At 41.3% G+C, this 18146-nt stretch overlaps 1 protein-coding gene across 1 annotated transcript in view; it reads left to right on the top strand.

Moving 5' to 3' along the window:
- Nucleotides 1-18146, top strand: part of Tmtc2 (Transmembrane O-mannosyltransferase targeting cadherins 2) — a 214820-nt gene that overhangs the window by 161385 nt on the left and 35289 nt on the right. The window lies entirely within an intron of this gene.

Genomic DNA, 18146 nt, shown 5'->3' with positions numbered 1-18146 from the left:
ACTGTCGAGCACTCTACTGGTTTGTTGAAGATTGGGACGCACGCATGACGCACACTGTAGTTCATTAATGTTACACTGACACATAGGTAGTTATAGGTACAGTCTCGATATATTGCCGCGATGTTACATTGTCGAGTACTCTACTGGTTTGTTCAATACTGGGACGCACTCATGACGCACACTCTAGTTCATTAATGTTACACTGACGCATAGGTAGTCGTAGGTACAGTCTCGATATATTGCCGCGGTGTTACACTGTCGAGCACTCTACTGGTTTGTTCAATATTGGGACGCACTGATAAGCAACACTGCAGTTTATTAGTGTTACAGTGTCACATACTCTATGACACGTTGAAGGTTCTACAATGTCATGACGCACTCGTGACGCACACTGCAGTTAATTAGTGTTACACTGTCTCATACTCTATGACACGTTGAAGGTTCTACATTATCGTGACGCACTCATGACGCACACTTTAGTTGATTAGTTACTGTCACATACTGTAGGACAGGTTGAAGGTTCTACAATGTCATGACGCACTCATGACGCACACTGCAGTTGATTAGTGTTATAGTGTCACATACTCTATGACACGTTGAAGATTCTACAATGTCATGACACACTCGTGACGGACACTGCAGTTAATTAGTGTTATAGTGCCACATACTCTACGACATGTTGAAGGTTCTACAATGTCGTGACGCACTCATGACGCACACTGCAGTTGATTAGTGTTATAGTGTCACATACTCTATGACACGTTGAAGATTCTACAATGTCATGACACACTCGTGACGGACACTGCAGTTAATTAGTGTTATAGTGCCACATACTGTACGACATGTTGAAGGTTCTACAATGTCGTGACGCACTCATGACGCACACTTTAGTTGATTAGTCACTGTCACATACTGTAGGACACGTTGAAGGTTCTACAATGTCGTGACGCACTCATGACGCACACTGCAGTTGATTAGTGTTATAGTGTCACATACTCTATGACACGTTGAAGGTTCTACAATGTCATGATGCACTCGTGACGCACACTGCAGTTAATTAGTGTTAAACTGTCTCATACTCTATGACACGTTGAAGGTTCTACAATGTCATGACGCACTCGTGACACACACTGCAGTTAATTAGTGTTACACTGTCTCATACTCTATGACACATTGAAGGTTCTACAATGTCGTGACGCACTCATGACGCACACTTTAGTTGATTAGTCACTGTCACATACTGTAGGACACGTTGAAGGTTCTACAATGTCATGACGCACTCGTGACGCACACTGCAGTTGATTAGTGTTAAACTGGCACACACTCTATGACGCATACAACCAGACTCATATTTCGACTGCAATTTTTGCGTTCAATTTTAGGATCCGTATAATGAAGGACACGTGAAGGCAAAGCAGTTGTCTTAACGTAACAGTGGTTGGCTGTGGATAGCGCAACCGATATAAGTTAAACTAGAATCATTTTCTATACGATCGAACAGAGAATAACGAAAGCGAGCAACGGGGATATAAACCATCAAGATCCGAAAAGCTGGTCGAATTACGAGGCAGTGTCCTATCGGGACCATGGTTCGCCATAAAAAGAGGAAATAAAAGAGTGGAAGCATAGATAGGTAGAAAGAGCAATGTAGCCAGATGTTCATCCGACGGGATGAGCAAAGTATTGACCTTCTCTTAACGCAAATGAAAGTAGACCCGCGGGGCCAATGAAACAAGTGGTCCTTTCAGCTACTTTTAATTATAAGCCAAGCTTTAAATTGCTCGCGAGAAATGGAACGACTTTCGATTGTTGAGAGGCGAGGGAAACGACAAGCAGAGAACGAAGGAGCAACGGTGTAGAAAGAAGGGAAAGAGAGGGAAAGAAGAAAGGAACAACGTCGAGAGCCCTTTGTAGCAATTTTCGCGCCTTCTGCGCGGAAAAATTCGAAGCGGCAAAATAAAAAAAGGAAAAAGTCTTTCTGCCCGAGGAAGTTGCCAAGCGGACCGGCACAATTAAAGCGTTGAAATCGTTACCGGCCGCGCCACGTGGAAGCGGGCTGCTTAAGCGTGAAGCGTAATCCGCGTAGCCGGTTAACGTGCCTCGAACACTTTCATCGATAATCGTCTCGCACCTACCCGACAAACGCTTCGAGTGGTCGCCAAGTGTTTGGGGTAAAAAGCTGCGACGTCTCGTTAATAACGTCCAATATTAATAAAGGTAGCAGACTCGAGATCGATCCTCAACCACTCGTACGATAGCTTTTATCCGTGCGCCGGTGTTTGTGACACCTCTCGACTAGAAAATATTGTGGCGTCGTGTCTTCTTGAAAAGAGTTACCGAAGAGTGCTCCTCGCGTGTTCTTTTAATCGATTGGTCATTTAAAATTTACTCTATCGATTACGGAAGATATAAGCACCTTTCAATACGGATTTTATCGACTGCGAGCTGGATACTTTATTTCCAGATCTTACTCAAACTCTTGAGGTACTGGAGTTACTCAGAATTCTCTAAATACAATCTATCAAAATCCCCGATAAAAGATCCATCTACCTCTCCTATAATTCACTTCGTCCTGTGATCATTTCCCAAGGATCGTATTTTAAAACACAATGTCTTCATCGACAAAGTATAGGACCGTTTGAAAGAGGATCCAAGAAAGAAAAGAAAGTTAGCTCGTGACGAGTAACGGGTCAAAAAAGACGAAGATAACACCCGAAGCCCTTTCCGGTCGCAGAAAAAGGGGGTGTCCCTTTGAAGCGAGAGGACGTCGTCTCGCAGCAGGAAACGCCTCGGGCCGAAGACTTACTGCGACACAAACTTTCCAGACTACCCCGTTTGCCTGCGTACGTAAAACGCCTTACGCGATATACAAGTGACTCAATTAAAGCGACCAACTTCTACGAGAAGGCTTGGAGAACCGACGAACAAACAGACGTGTCGGCGGACCACTCGTAAAGTGTACACCCGGCATCGTGTTCGCACACAACCGACGGTTTCCACGTTGTTGGAACAAGAACAAGCTGCATCTTTCTTGGTCCTCGTGTTCCCGACGGTCTTGTTCAACAACGACGATTAAATTGACGAACTTCGACTACGGGGTCATCGAACTCTCCAAGTAGAATCACATTGTGCACGGTCAGATTTACTGCGATTATGTAACGTGTTTCGAATCACTTGTTATTGAAGTCAATTTTGAATGGGAGTTGGGGAAAATACTTGGATTCTGTGATTTTTGGGTTTAGAGTAAATTTTGCTGAAAGGCGTTGTTATAGGAATGTAATATGTAGCTGTTAATTGTATTAGTAATCCTACTGAATCACCGCAGGATGTGTTACAAGGCTTACTAATGATGACATGTTGTGTCACTGCGGTGTATCACCATGTGTTGTATTACCACACATCAAGGTGGTAATGCATTGTATTACCGCGTGTTGTAATACCACGTGTCGGAATAGTAACGCACTGTAATGGTAACGCGCTGTATTATTACGCGTTGTATCGCCACGTGTCGTAATAGTAACGCGTTGCATCTCCACGCGTTGTATCGCCACGTGTCGTAGTGGTAACGCGTTGCATCGCCACGCGCTGTATTACCACGCGTTGTATCGCCACGTGTCGTAATAGTAACGCGCTGTATTACCACGCGTTGTATCGCCACGTGTCGTAATAGTAACGCGTTGCATTCCCACGCATTGTATCGCCACGTGTCGTAATAGTAACGCGTTGCATCGCCACGCGCTGTATTACCACGCGTTGTATCGCCACGTGTCGTAATAGTAACGCGTTGCATTTCCTCGCGTTATATCGCCACGTGTCGTAATAGTAACGCGTTGCATTCCCACGCATTGTATCGCCACGTGTCGTAATAGTAACGCGTTGCATCGCCACGCGCTGTATTTCCACGCGTTATATCGTCACGTGTCGTAATAGTAACGCGTTGCATTTCCACGCATTATATCGCCACGTGTTGTAATAGTAACGCATTGCATTCCCACGCGTTGTATCGCCACGTGTCGTAATAGTAACGCGTTGCACTCCCACGCGTTATATCACCACGTGTTGTAATAGTAACGCGTTGTATTCCCACGCATTATATCGCCACGTGTCGTAATAATAACGCGTTGCATTTCCACGCATTATATCGCCACGTGTTGTAATAGTAACGCGTTGCACTCCCACGCGTTATATCGCCACATGTCGTAATAGTAACGCGTTGCATTCCCACGCGTTATATCGCCACGTGTCGTAATAGTAACGCAATACATTCCCACGCGTCGTACTAATAACACGTTGCGTAGTAATCTCACTTATCACAATTGCAACACGTTATATTACCCCGCGTTATATTGCCACTCTCCATAATAGAAATATACAACCTCCCATCATCAACATAACAAGCCTACTACATTTCCCCGAACCAACGAATCTCATTTGCATACTTTTTCCAAATCATCCTCCTCAAAAAAAACGAAGAACGCAATTCCACGTTATTCCAAAAAAATTGCATGCATCTGCATAATTCAAATGAATGATAAATTTTTGAACCAGGTTCGTTCGGAATAGATTTCTGTTTCCTGCTTTAATGAAAATCGCATTACGAGCAAAAGTGCATGATTCATGACTTCTTTGCATAAGGCTTCAATTTCGAAATTACATCGGTACCGAAACCTCGTACGTTCGACCAGGTTTTAATTAACGGATGTCGGTTACCGCGAAATGTTTAGCTTCCTAAGCTAATATCGTGAAATTGTTAAAAAGCAAACGCTCCTTTTCGCCGCGTATCCGTCATTACCGGAAACGGTAAATATAAAATGAGAGTACATTACAACGAGATTCATTAACTTGAGCGGTAATTAAATGTACACATGACAGACGAGTTTTGAAAATTGACTTTCCGATGGAAGGAAACATCGCATCAGGAGAATATTATTCCACATTTTGTACGTATTATTTTCCTGTCCCGACAATTTTCCCGTTTTTACCTTCAATTACACGAGATTGTTTTAAATAATCATTCTTCTTCTTTGTATGCTGTTTAGCCGTTAATTTGTGCTAACTAATTAAACCATTCGTTGACGTGCATCCTATTCGTACAAATTAAAATGGAATCCAAAGGGGGAGATTAAACTGTACCCGTGGAATTCGTAGGAATATAACGTTCGGAGGTGAATGAATGAATTTCTTGGATATACGGAATGCGAATGAAGTCGCGTGACAAGAAACCGGATGGCCGAGTCGAATTAACAACTTGTCTGCTCTAATGCGTTATGATTAATCAACACCACACATTGCACCATTACACCCTTTCTTTTTTATCTCTTTGCCATTGTATTATTTATTTTATGATTTCGTATGTGGGACCACCCTTAATTAATTTATGTCCTTAAGTACTTAAACGCAGCAAAATACACAATATACTTGTATAATCCGTACACCATGCAGTCACGAACAAATACCCTACGGTATCGAGCGTTAATTAACATATTACTATCACTGTAACAAGAAACGTATTAACAATGAATGTGCCTAGCGTTACTAAACGCATCGAGTGGTAACACGAGAGTATTGACATGAACGTCGCTGAAATTCAATTCAGAATTATCGAGAATCGATTTCAACGTATCGTCGCTTTACAAAATGAACAATAGTCGTTGTCAAGTACCGTCAACGGGACAATAACGAATAATCCCGTTGACGTAATTAGATTGACGCTCGAAGGGATCGCGAATACCCGATTCTCGAGGGCGAAGCGTTCTACGGAATGCAGAAACGCGAGTGTGTTCGAGGCTCCGGGAAACGCGAGCTGATACGTGTTAATTACGACCCCTTAGCGATCGAGCGCAAAACAAGCACCGTAATCCATTGCGAATAATGACAGCGACGTACGCGCGAGACCCTATTAACCAACCATTCAGAATTCGTCGTTATTAGAAATTCCTTGTCCCGTGCGTTCAAACCTGGATTAGTTTGCGAAACAACGCACCGATACGTGTTCTTTGTTCAATTAATTTACATAGTTACAAATCTTTCGAGTTTCAGTAATAGAACCCCCTTTCTTATTCTCAAAGTTTCCAGCTTCCGAAACTTTTAGAATTCCTAAATTTTCACTCTCGGAAACAAAAATTCAATTTTCCGTCTCGCTACATTTCCAAATCTGCGAAACCCGAAACTTTTAACCCCTTCACTTACCATTTATTTAACAGATGCGTCAGTCAAGACTAGCTATTCGGGGCTATAACATTAAAACGAACAAAGAAAATTAAAATGTAACTATTTCATATTCAGGGATCCTTGATAATGTAACTTATAGCTGGACCTAAATTTCAAGTTGAAGAGTATTCAAAATTTGAGTAAGATTTGCCACATTTTAGCTGTAAGTGCGTCACGAGTGAGACTCGTCAAAGTACGGGAAGGGGTTGAATCTTCATATTTCTCTTTACTTTCGAAAACCCGCGAACTTATCGAATTTCCAGGCAGTGCAAGTAGTTCGAACAGCGTACGCCGCCAGTAGTACGGCGAGCGATTGGTTGGACACGGAAAAGAAATTAGGCTTTTCGCCGTTTTCTTTCGTCGAACGCCAATATCCACCGCGTTCACGCCGTGAATTCGCTACGTGGACGGTAAAATGGGAAACTTCTCGACGAATTTATCATTCGTTTAACGTCACCGTCGACGAAAAACTGCGAGCGGGCGCGCGTGGTCCGATCACGGCGACAATCGCGCGAAATCTGAGCGTGATTAATTGCTCGTCAAGCTAACTTTTCCACGGTCGCGAGCAATTTTCCCGACACCGCGAAAAGCCAGCGTCGCGTTGCCTGTTGCGAGCGTTCGCTAATCGATCACGCCGGAAATTAGATGGATCGCCGGCGCAATATCTTAATAGCGGTTGATAAGGATACCGCGGACTTTCTGTCGAACTCGTCGATGAACTCTCGCATCGCTGAACTCCATTAATCAACGAAATTAACAAGATCACCGTCCAACGAAAGTATACGTGATTAATTACGCTCGCGATTTGCATTCATCATTGCAATGTCCACGATCGAAAATTTTCGAGCTCCGTAACCCGACGGATAAACCGGACAGAGACGAACCGCTCGAGACGGTCCTTCGAACAAGCGTCGAGATTCTCGGATCGCAGGAAATTAGCAGGATTGCCGTACGAGCACTTAACACGATTGATTCGCCCGAACACGGCTGCAAGGACTTCCGCTCTTCGTTATTGCGAAACCCCCTCGGACTTCCGTCTCCATCGATCGAACAACGCTTCGATGGAACTTCTCAAAGGCGCGATTGTTAAGGCAATTTGCGTTGCGTTTATGATACGAACCGATTACCTCTTTCAATCTTCCCTGTCGAACTTTCATCTCTTACCTTCGCGAATAATTACTCCGTTAGCCTGTTCCTAAACTTTATCCTTTTATTACCTTTTGCATCTTTCCTCTACGTAGTTTTGTTCGTAGCAGATGTTTAAAAAGTAGCTACGCGTTCGAACTGTCTTTGAATGAATGCTTGCAGCCACTTTTTGTGATGTGCATGAATAACTTCTGAATTGTTGTTTTATTATTTGCGGACAAAAATATGCACATGGGTACATAAGACTTATTCATTGGGCTTCAAACCCCAGTTTCGTTGTGAGACTCATTATCAATTGATGTATTGGGCTTCAAACCTCATTTTCGTTGTGAGAGTCATTGTCAACTATGATTCAGTCAACTTCAAACCACATTTTTGTCGTGAGAGTCTCATTATCAATTATGATTCATTGAACTACAAACTGCATTTTTATTATAAGAGTCTTATTGTCAACTATGATTCATTCAACTTCAAACCACATTTTTGTCGTGAGAGTCTCATTATCAATTATGATTCATTGAACTACAAACTGCATTTTTATTATAAGAGTCTTATTGTCAACTATGATTCAGTCAACTTCAAACCACATTTTTGTCGTGAGAGTCTCATTATCAATTATGATTCATTGAACTACAAACTGCATTTTTATTCTAAGAGTCTTATTGTCAACTATGATTCATTCAACTTCAAACCACAGTTTTGTTGTGAGAGTCTCATTATCAACTATGATTCATTCAACTACAAACTCCATTTTTGTCGTGAGAGTCTCATTATCAACTATGATTCATTGAACTACAAACTTCATCTTTGTTGCGAGAGTCTCATTGTCAACTATGATTCAGTCAACTTCAAACCCCATTTTCGTTGTGAGACTCATTATCAACTATGATTCATTGAACTTCAAACCCCATTTTCGTTATGAGGCTTGTACAGGATATTCATTAATTCCTACACAGACAAATATAAAAATGGGGCCATAGAAATCACCTGCCTTTATAACCCCATCCACCCTAATATAAAGAACCCACAGTACAGAATTGAATTCCTGTCAATTTAATTAGTGTACCCTCACAAAATTTGAAGACAAGAGCTGAACCAAATAACTAATGATGGAAAAACTTGACGCAGAAGCGACTATGGAGCGGATAGAAACGTACACGAGGACACACGAGCTGTATCGACCGGCCGAGGTGGAAATGTATGAGTCCCGTCGATACGTGTGTTTACGGCTTTCGTGTATCTAGTCTGTTTATATGCGCGCTCGTGTGCATAGACGCCTAAGCGTATGTTTGTGCACGTCCAACTTCGCGTGTGTACCCAAATGCGTTTACCTGGGATCCTGTCGTTCTTCCGTTTCTTCCCTTTCCGAGCGGCGCTTCTTTTTCAACCGGGAACGCGTCACGTTGCCAGAGGATATCGCGACGAGTGGCCAGTTTAGGGGTTGGCTAAAAAGTGGTAAACCAACGAGCACTGGCTCACGGGGACTTCGAGGAGTGGCTAGCCTCGAAATTTTCCACCGCTCTCGAACTCCAGTCACCGAACGGGAGAAAAAACCTTTTAAAGGGGAAACTTCACCTACCAAGTAAACGAGAAACGAGGTTATTGCGCTATTCACTTTCGGCGCGATACTTTGCCTCCTGGAAAAATTCTGTTCCAGTTTCTTAAAACCTGACGATAATTCCTTTGCCTGTAATTTGCAGGTACACATATTAGGTCTGAATGTAATTTTAAGATGTGGACCCCTGCGCGGGGAGACATTTGTCCAATATCGAACGTTTTCATAGTTTCAATTTAGGTAAAACGTCCATAAATTACTTGGAATGTATGCCATAGCGGAAGATGCGCGTGTGATATATGAGGATATATTTCTAACTTGATCCCTAACTTCCCGGGTCAGACCTGTTGTATTCGCAACGAACGAGAACGCGGTCTCCCGAATAAAACTGGAATTCTATTTGAACGTAAATTATTAGTATTCCCAAGAGCTACCATAATTGTTGGAGAATTATTGGAAGCAATTAATTTGCCATTTCGAACATTGACATAGCTTTGTTACGTTGAAATCTTAACGCGAAGAGGAGCGAAATACCATTTCGTTTAATTATACACGAACCAAATTAAAATTCTGTTTGAACGTAAATTATTACCGTTGTAAAAGGCTACTGTATCGTTCGGGAATCATTGAAACGAATTAATTCATGACCGTTACATTCGCAATTCCGTACGTGCTCGTGTATGTTATCTCGATACAAGTGGGGGGCGAAACAACGTTTCATTTAATTGCACACGAAATTAAGATAAAATTCTCGGCACTGAATGGTGCGCGCCGAATTAACGCAAATTATACACAATAACTCGGCAAATGGTATTTTATCGCGGCGATTCAACGAGGTATGTGTATTTCTCGGGTTCTGCGTCTAAAATGCTATATTCCTGTTTCGGGATTCATTCCAGACGCGGCGACGTAATTCTCCCGAGATTTCAATTAAATTCAACTAAATTTGATTTAATATCGCGAGCACGAATTGCTCGACCTCCACCTTGTTGCGGCGGGTCCACATCGGCCCCCCAATTACACGCCGGGTTAGCTAACATATTATTTATTTGTTTACGCGGACCACGCCCACCCTTAATGGTTAGCCACCGTCTCGTGTGCAGTTGAACTCGACGTAACGCGATGGTAATTGTTTATGCATGGTTGCCCGGTGTTTGTCTACGTTTCGCCGACCATTGCGGTCATTTTTGCCAAGCGGTTACTGTTTCGATATACCGAACTAATACGGTCGATCACGCGCGATATTATCCTGAAAGACCGCCGCGCTATAATCCGCTGGCGTGTTCGATGACGAAATGAATTTCGCATCCTTTTTATCGCTCGTCTCGAACCGTGCGTCGACGTAGCTAATCGAATATTTTACTCCGCAAACCGTTCAGCGCGATATTTATTATGATAAAATACCTGCCGAACTAAATATTATGCTCTTTCCGGAGCGATATTATCAATCGCGCGATTCCGCTGTTGCATTCAACAGTTTTTCAGAGTGATTGCATATTTCGATTCCTGTCCGTGGCGGGATTAAAATATGAATAATGAACATTTCTATGCGTAATACGTTTCGTCATAGCTCTTTTGCACTGACGAGCTACATAACAGTGTCCAGCGGAAATTGTGGATAAACGAAGCAAATTTCAATGAACGACGCAGAACGGTCACCTTTTAACGCGGTTCGACTATGAAGAGTGTACGGTCAGTCGTCCGCAAATTGGCGGCCTATCGGCCCGCTAATTACTCCATCGAGTGGTGTTTTAAATGCCGAACCGTTACGAACGATTTGCACCGATAACGGGAACAAAAAGAAACTTGCGGGAAACCGTGGATTACGTTATCGGTCCCGACATTAATCATACTCTGATACTGTGGCGACAAAGACGCCCCCGAATTAACAATAGTCACGATATCGATCCCTCCTCGCTATTTATTCGTGTCCTAATTACGCTTAATTATCGATAATCATTAGACTGTGAATGCGCAAACAGATATAGCACCCTTACAACGGATTTAACGTAACCTCAAAATCGCTCTATTCTTTGACATGGATTTTAATAAATTCATTCTAAACGTAGAGCCATGAAATTTGAAGCTCTATTAGGGGGACTGAAAATTAATCAAAATATTGTTTGCTGGCGAAGAACATTTATTTATTCCAGACCTTTAATTCTAATCAAACAAATAATTTCCACCATTTTCTAACTTTTTGTCACCGTAAAGGAAGTTGTTCGATTTCTTTCTTAAAAAACTTTGAAGTCATTGAAGAAATTTTGAATACTTTTCGGTATTCCTAATATATAAAAATAAGGTCAGAAAGAATTATTGTTATATAACTGTGAAAAATTGTATACTTGTATACCTGTGTAAAACCATTTAATAAAAGTTCCTTCAACAACCTGACTTTCAAGACTGATTTTCGAACTTTTTATGATCGAACTCCCTTCGAAGGACGAAGGTCACGAGTACGAAAACTCTCGAGCCATCAATTGAAAGCCTATCAGAAGACGACATTGAAGTTACAGATTTTATGGACCATAAGATCGCGAATTAACCAATAATGACACCTAGTTCGATCAGTCTAAAGGACGAAAAATATTAATAGTCGATCGCGAAACCATCTGCCCCGGTTAACGCTTCAGGTACATCGTTCTTTCCGCTTGAACTCGACGTCGCTGAAACACAAACAGACCCGCGGGATCAAGAAAATATCTACAAAAGGAGAACGCTCGCGGGAAGCTCGTGCACGAGAGAGAAAGAACGGTTGGGTTAACCAGGAAATTGCAAGGCACACACAAAACTCGACTGCACGATGGAATCTTAATTCCGCGAGCACCAGAGTTGAATTCACTTCGGCCTCTCCTTTCTTTCCACCGTCTTACATTCGTCCCTGTTCAACCCTTTCGCGGCCCTCCGTCTTCCCATGGCATGGTCTAGCGCGTCTTATTCTCTCTCTTCCGTAATTAGGAAGCAAACAGGCCGGCGATCTTGCCAAGTTGGCGAAGTCAGAGATGAAACAGCAGTTTCCGTCCGCCTATTCTTCTTCCAACCTTCGTCCCGGCCATTTCTCTCTGCATCCTAGAGCTTTGGTTTTACACCCGCTCGTCGTTTCGACCGCACCTACACTTCCTGCGATGCCGTTCGACGTCCAACAAGCTACGATGTATCTGGCTGCCAAACGCAGCCACCTCGAGGTGTTTCGTCCTCGTTTCCGCTTCTCAGACACCCTTCGATTTAACATTGGCGTATTACTCATTTTTTCGAGGCACCGAATTCAATAGCTTCTGTAGGGTTCTTGGGGAATTTCGAGAATCTGAGTTGGAGGTAATTTCGGTTTTGTGGAGTCGGGAAGTTTCTAACTGAGGCACTTAGGAATTCGGACGGTGGAGAGCTCGGAGATTTCGGAACTTGGGTATTTGAGAATTTGGGGACTTTGGAACTTGAGATTTTAGAGCTTGGGAAAGAAATTCTGGAATTTCAAACTTGAGGATTTGGATGTTTGAGAATTTAGAAATTCGTAGACTTCGAAAATTAAGGACATGAAAATTGAAAAACTTACAGGCATAAAATTTTGAGAATTCCAACATTTAGAAATTCGTAGACTTCGAAAATTAAGGACATGAAAATTGAAAAACTTACAAGCACAAAATTTGGAGAATTCCAACATTTAGAAATTCGTAGACTCTGACAATTAAAGACACAAAAATTGAAAAACTTACAAGCATAAAATTTTGAGAATTCCAACATTTAGAAATTCGTAGGCTCTGACAATTAAGGACATGAAAATTGAAAAACTGACAAGCATAAAATTTTAAGAATTCCAACATTCCAAGTTCGTGAAATTCGAAAACTGTAATATTTAAAAATCCTAACAATTGAAAATATGAGAACTGAGAACCAAAAAATTAAAAAATGTTAAAAATTGAGAATTATGAATTTAAAAATTTGGTATCACACGGCCGTCCTACGCCAATGAAGGCTGCTCGAGGAACGTCGTCAAATGTTTTTCCGAGGAACTCGCGAAAAGTCGCGGAAACGAGTGTTTTTTCGTCGACGAATGAAATATTACCCTGGCACGGTTTCTCGGGGAACTTCAACCGCATACATTATAGAGTATATTTTCCAAGTTGTTATTTCTGATATTTCGTCGCTCGGATCGGTGTCCCTGGCTCTATTGTGGATGAAGAAATTGGGGTGAATCGATGACGCTTTGTTCGTGGCGCGGTTCATTGAATATTAAGACGAGATAAACTCTGGTTTTCAACGACCTGTAATACCATTCATTACATATAAACGCAATAATTGTGCCGATTTAACTTTCGATATTAACAAAAATAATTCATCACAATATTTTATACGAAATAACTTCATTTGAAAATTCCTTTCATTTCACGTTTCGTTCCACGCTCGTTTCGATAAAATGTACATGCAAATATGCAGTCCTAATAAAAGCGGGGGTCGAACGTGGTTTGAGGGCAAATTCCATAATAAAATATATTATCTGCGTCCAAAACTTATTAACGCTTCTCCGAATAAAAAAAAATACAATAGTTGAAACGGTGGACTCGAATATTCTACCATAAAAACAGTGACCATGGATTTGTCGGATCGATAGGAATCCCGCAAAAGCTACCGTGCAACGAGATTGCAAATGACATCTGCAATTGCACCGGGCGCGCAGAATATCTGCAAACCGTGCTACGAGATTCACCGAGATTTTAATTAATTAACCGCTCGACAAGCTGTTTGTTGCTACAATTTTGTCCGCTGCGATGAATTCGATGCCATCGCGTCAAAAAATTTCAATATAGTCATCGGAGCTAGTTTGATGAAAACGCAGGGATATCAAAACATAGTTCGTCACTGTTGGCAGTACGCTGTAAAAAATAGCGTTTGATTAAAACGAAAAGCAAATTTCGAGCTTTGCAAATATTCCCAGCGAACAATTGCCGAAGTAAATCAATCGGATAGAAAGTGTAGTTGCTTTCACGCTGGATGTCACTTGCGAGGAATATTCAAAGCTGTTCCCAGCGATGCATAATTCCGTCGCTGTGAATCGCGCGACGTTTGATGCTGACTAATAGAGCTTACTAATGGAGACCGCTGTCCCAGGCGACGTCACGGTCGACTTGTTTCTTTGAGTTTCTAGAACTCGTCTTGTGGTACACAATATAGAAGTATGGGGAAATGTATTCCCTCGTTAATAGAGGCGTTTTCGATTAATAGACGCGGGGTTATCATCAGTTTCTGCGAAGCAACGCGTCAAACGGGTGCCTTTGGGATGTGATGTGGAAACGTAGGGATATGCGATTGGAGTAGCGACATGGAAGAATGGGAAATGCAGGGATGTGCAAGGGTAAGAATATGGAAATGTGAAGAGTGATCGAGGAGAGATTTAAGAGTATTTAGTGAACTAGAATTTTGTGAGTACTAAGATCTGAGAGAAAATATGCGAATTTTGGTATTTAGAAATTTTTGAATAAAATAAGATCATGGCATTATGATGTAGAAGAATGGTAAGATGCTTTATGAAGGGTAGAATGCTATGTGGTGATGTGGTGATATGGAAGCGTAGGATATTAGAACATAGAAACATCGAAGGGTTTCAATATTGAAGAATGACTAAGGAAACGTTTGAATGTGGGAGCGTAGGAACATGAGAATATAGAGACACAACGTTGCAACACAGAGTGATAATATGAAAGCGTAGGGATATAGAAGCGTAGGATATCGAAATATAATATAGAAACGTAGAGATGTGCAAGCATAGATATATCCTAGCGTAGTAATACCGAAGGGTTGCAATATGAACGAGTAGTGATATAGAAGCGTAGAGAGGTGCAAGAGTAGATATATCTTAGCGTAGTAATACCGAAGGGTTGCAATATGAACGAGTGGCGATATAGAAGCGTAGAGATGTGAGAGAGTAGATATATCTTAGCGTAGTAATACCGAAGGGTTGCAATATGAAAAAGTGGCGATATAGAAGCGTAGAGAGGTGCAAGCGTAGATATATCTTAGCGTAGTAATACCGAAGGGTTGCAATATGAAAGAGTGGGGATACGTAAGCGTAGAGATATGCAAGCGTAGATATATCCTAGCGTAGTAATATCGAAGGTTTGCAATATGAAAGAGTAGCCATATAGAAGCGTAGAGACGTGCAAGCATGGATATCTCCTAGCTTAGTAATACCGAAGGGTTGCAATATGAAAGAGTGGCGATATAGAAGCGTAGAGAGGTGCAAGCGTGGATATATCCTAGCGTAGTAATACCGAAGGGTTGCAATATGAAAGAGTGGCGATATAGAAGCGTAGAGAGGTGCAAGCGTAGATATACCTTAGCGTAGAAATACCAAAGGGTTGCAATATGAATGAGTGGCGATATAGAAGCATAGAGATATGAGAGCGTGGATATATCCTAGCGTAGTAACACCGAAGGGTTGCAATATGAAAGAGTGACGATATAGAAGCATAGAGATGTGAGAGCGTGGATATATCCTAGCGTAGTAATACCGAAGGGTTGCAATATGAAAGAGTGGCGATATAGAAGCGTAGAGAAGTGCAAGCGTAGATATACCTTAGCGTAGAAATACCAAAGGGTTGCAATATGAACGAGTGGCGATATAGAGGCATAGAGATATGAGAGCGTGGATATATCTTAGCGTAGTAATACCGAAGGGTTGCAATATGAAAGAGTGACGATATAGAAGTGTAGGGATGTGAGAGCGTAAATATATCCTAGCGCAGTAATACCGAAGGGTTGCAATACGAAACAGTGGCGATATAAAATCGCAGAGATGTGCAAGCGCAGATATCCTAGCGTAGTAATATCACAGCATTGCAATACAAAATAGCAGCGATAGGAAAGCTCTAGATAAGAGTGTGACGATACAGCAGCATAGAGACATGAACGTATACTATAAAAGTATAGCAAACCTCGCAATATGAAATGACAGCGATACGCAAGCGATACGAAACACCGTGTAAACGTAGAAATATGGGAACGAGAGTACAAAGATAAAAGCAGAAATCTTTCAGATTTCTCAAATACACATCCATTGCTCGCTGTATTTAATTAAGAAAAAGTTTGAAGATGACAATTCGATAGTCGAGGAGATACCTATACCTCAGATTATTTTGAATAAGGAACGAGACGGGACGAGGGCAATCCATTTTCCTCGACGCGGTCCCCCGGGATACTCTATGGAATTAGAGTACCCGACTCCTCTGCGATCTCTGTCTCTCGTCCTCTTCTCTGTGTCTCTTTCTTCCGTGGATACGCTTGTGCGACGTTTATACATGTACCAGCCTGTACACCTTGTGTCAAGCCACCGGGAATGTAATATCTTAAAACGCCACCGTCCAACCGACGAGGAAAAGCACCCGATATCGTGACGGATTACGCGGAGAATTGCGACTGGCGTTTCACGAATAGAAAGGCGCGTTCTCTATCTTCCGAACGATGCATGCTGGTAAAGTTCATCCTGGTTCATCTGCGAGATGCGTTTACGCGTCTTTGAACCGATCACGTATACTGCTCAATGCAGTATATTTGTATATTTATTTTCAAATTCATAGTTTGAGAATTTTTGAACATTCTTTTCCGAAGTTAAACATTGTCAAATTTTTTATTAGACTGCCAGATAGATTCAGATCTATTCCCAGAGTCTTTAATCCAAACATTCCCAAAGGTTCAAGCTTCAATTCATTCCATTGCTGAACGTATTAATCTCATGAGCGGAATAGGATGAGAGTATTTGTGAATCAGTGAATTACTTATCAGAGCTCTTTTTCTCGAATGAAAGCTTCTAATAATTAAAATAATGAAAAATTCTATTCAGTTCGAAAATAGCATTCACTTCAGATGAAGTGACATCTCATGTTACGTTCAATCTGCTTTAAAAATGTTCTTCATTCGAGATTTTTATAACACGAAAAAATAGAAATGCTATTCTTTAAATTTTATTTCAAATTTTTAATGCTTTAGTTTGTGCCAAATCTGACTTATTACTGTTGTATACATGGACATTTATTTAGTTCTGAATGTATCAAAGATATTGATGGTAATTACGTACAGCGCATGCAATTATAAAAGGGGTTGAAATTCAGAAATTGGATTCCAATATCGAAAGATGTTAGAACCAAATCAGATTTGCTGAGGCGATGGCGCCTTGGAAAATTTGCCAATCACACGGCTCGTTAGTGAAAGACTCCCTTGGTCGCCTGTTTATGCTGTTAATTCGAGGCACGAGGTAAACGTCTTACGTCAAGGGTTGTAATATTCGAGCATATAAGGTTATCGAGATTAATAGTTCTAGTTAAAACATCCCCTTACTATATGACTTTCCCTCTAACCAATAAAAATACCAAAACAATCTTTCATGTGAGAAAAAATGGGTTATCATCCTCGATAACTTCCCTTCACCTGTACTTGTAAAAGTTTCGTTTCTGCAGAGTCCCGAAATTAAGTAAAATGGTAAATATGCAGAAATATAATTTCCACAGTGAAATACTGATTAATTTAAATCAGTTTAAGTTCGGTAGCAATTTATGAAAAGATTGAGAGCCACTGGTATAAAGGATTGCGTTGCACGAAGGGCGACAATAAAAGTGGAAATAAACTTTTTAATACGTTTCACTTGGCCCTGGTTGCCTCGTGACGTGGCCTCGGAGATTCTGAAGCGGTATACCAGGCTAAAAGAATGCCTCCCGAGAAACTTGAAATTTTTAATTAAACTCATAACCGACCGCGGCTTTTTTTGTCCGCCTCTTTTTCCCCCGCGTTTACCTTCTCGACCCGGTCTGGCCATTGTGGCGCGGATCGTTAAGCGACAACAACCGTTGTGTAATAAATTCGTTAAACAAAAACGAATCAGCGAATGAAATCGATAGGAATTTCAACGTTGTTCGAAAACAACGGAGTACGTAAATCTTTATTCCTCGCATTTGCGGTTACATTTGAACGGATATTTTAATTAAAATGTAGTGGAACGTGAAAAATTACAAGGAGACAATTTTTAAAGGTTGGACATTTGGAAGTTTAAGAATTTAGAATGATAGGAGTTGACAATTTTTTAAACTGCAAAATATGGTTAAGAGGTACGTAATATATTTTTATAATGTTCAGATCGATTTAAAATTGCACTGTCCAATAAATTTAAATAGAATCGCTAATAGAGACTTCAATATTAAATGTCGAAAAAGAATATCGATTATTCCGTCACCTTCCGATCCTCCAAATCTGC

This window comes from Megachile rotundata, chromosome 7, assembly GCF_050947335.1.
Source record: "Megachile rotundata isolate GNS110a chromosome 7, iyMegRotu1, whole genome shotgun sequence".
Lineage (NCBI taxonomy): Eukaryota > Metazoa > Arthropoda > Insecta > Hymenoptera > Megachilidae > Megachile > Megachile rotundata.
The sequence above is the reverse complement of the archived record's forward strand: the minus strand, read 5'-3'. Positions and strand labels throughout refer to the sequence as shown.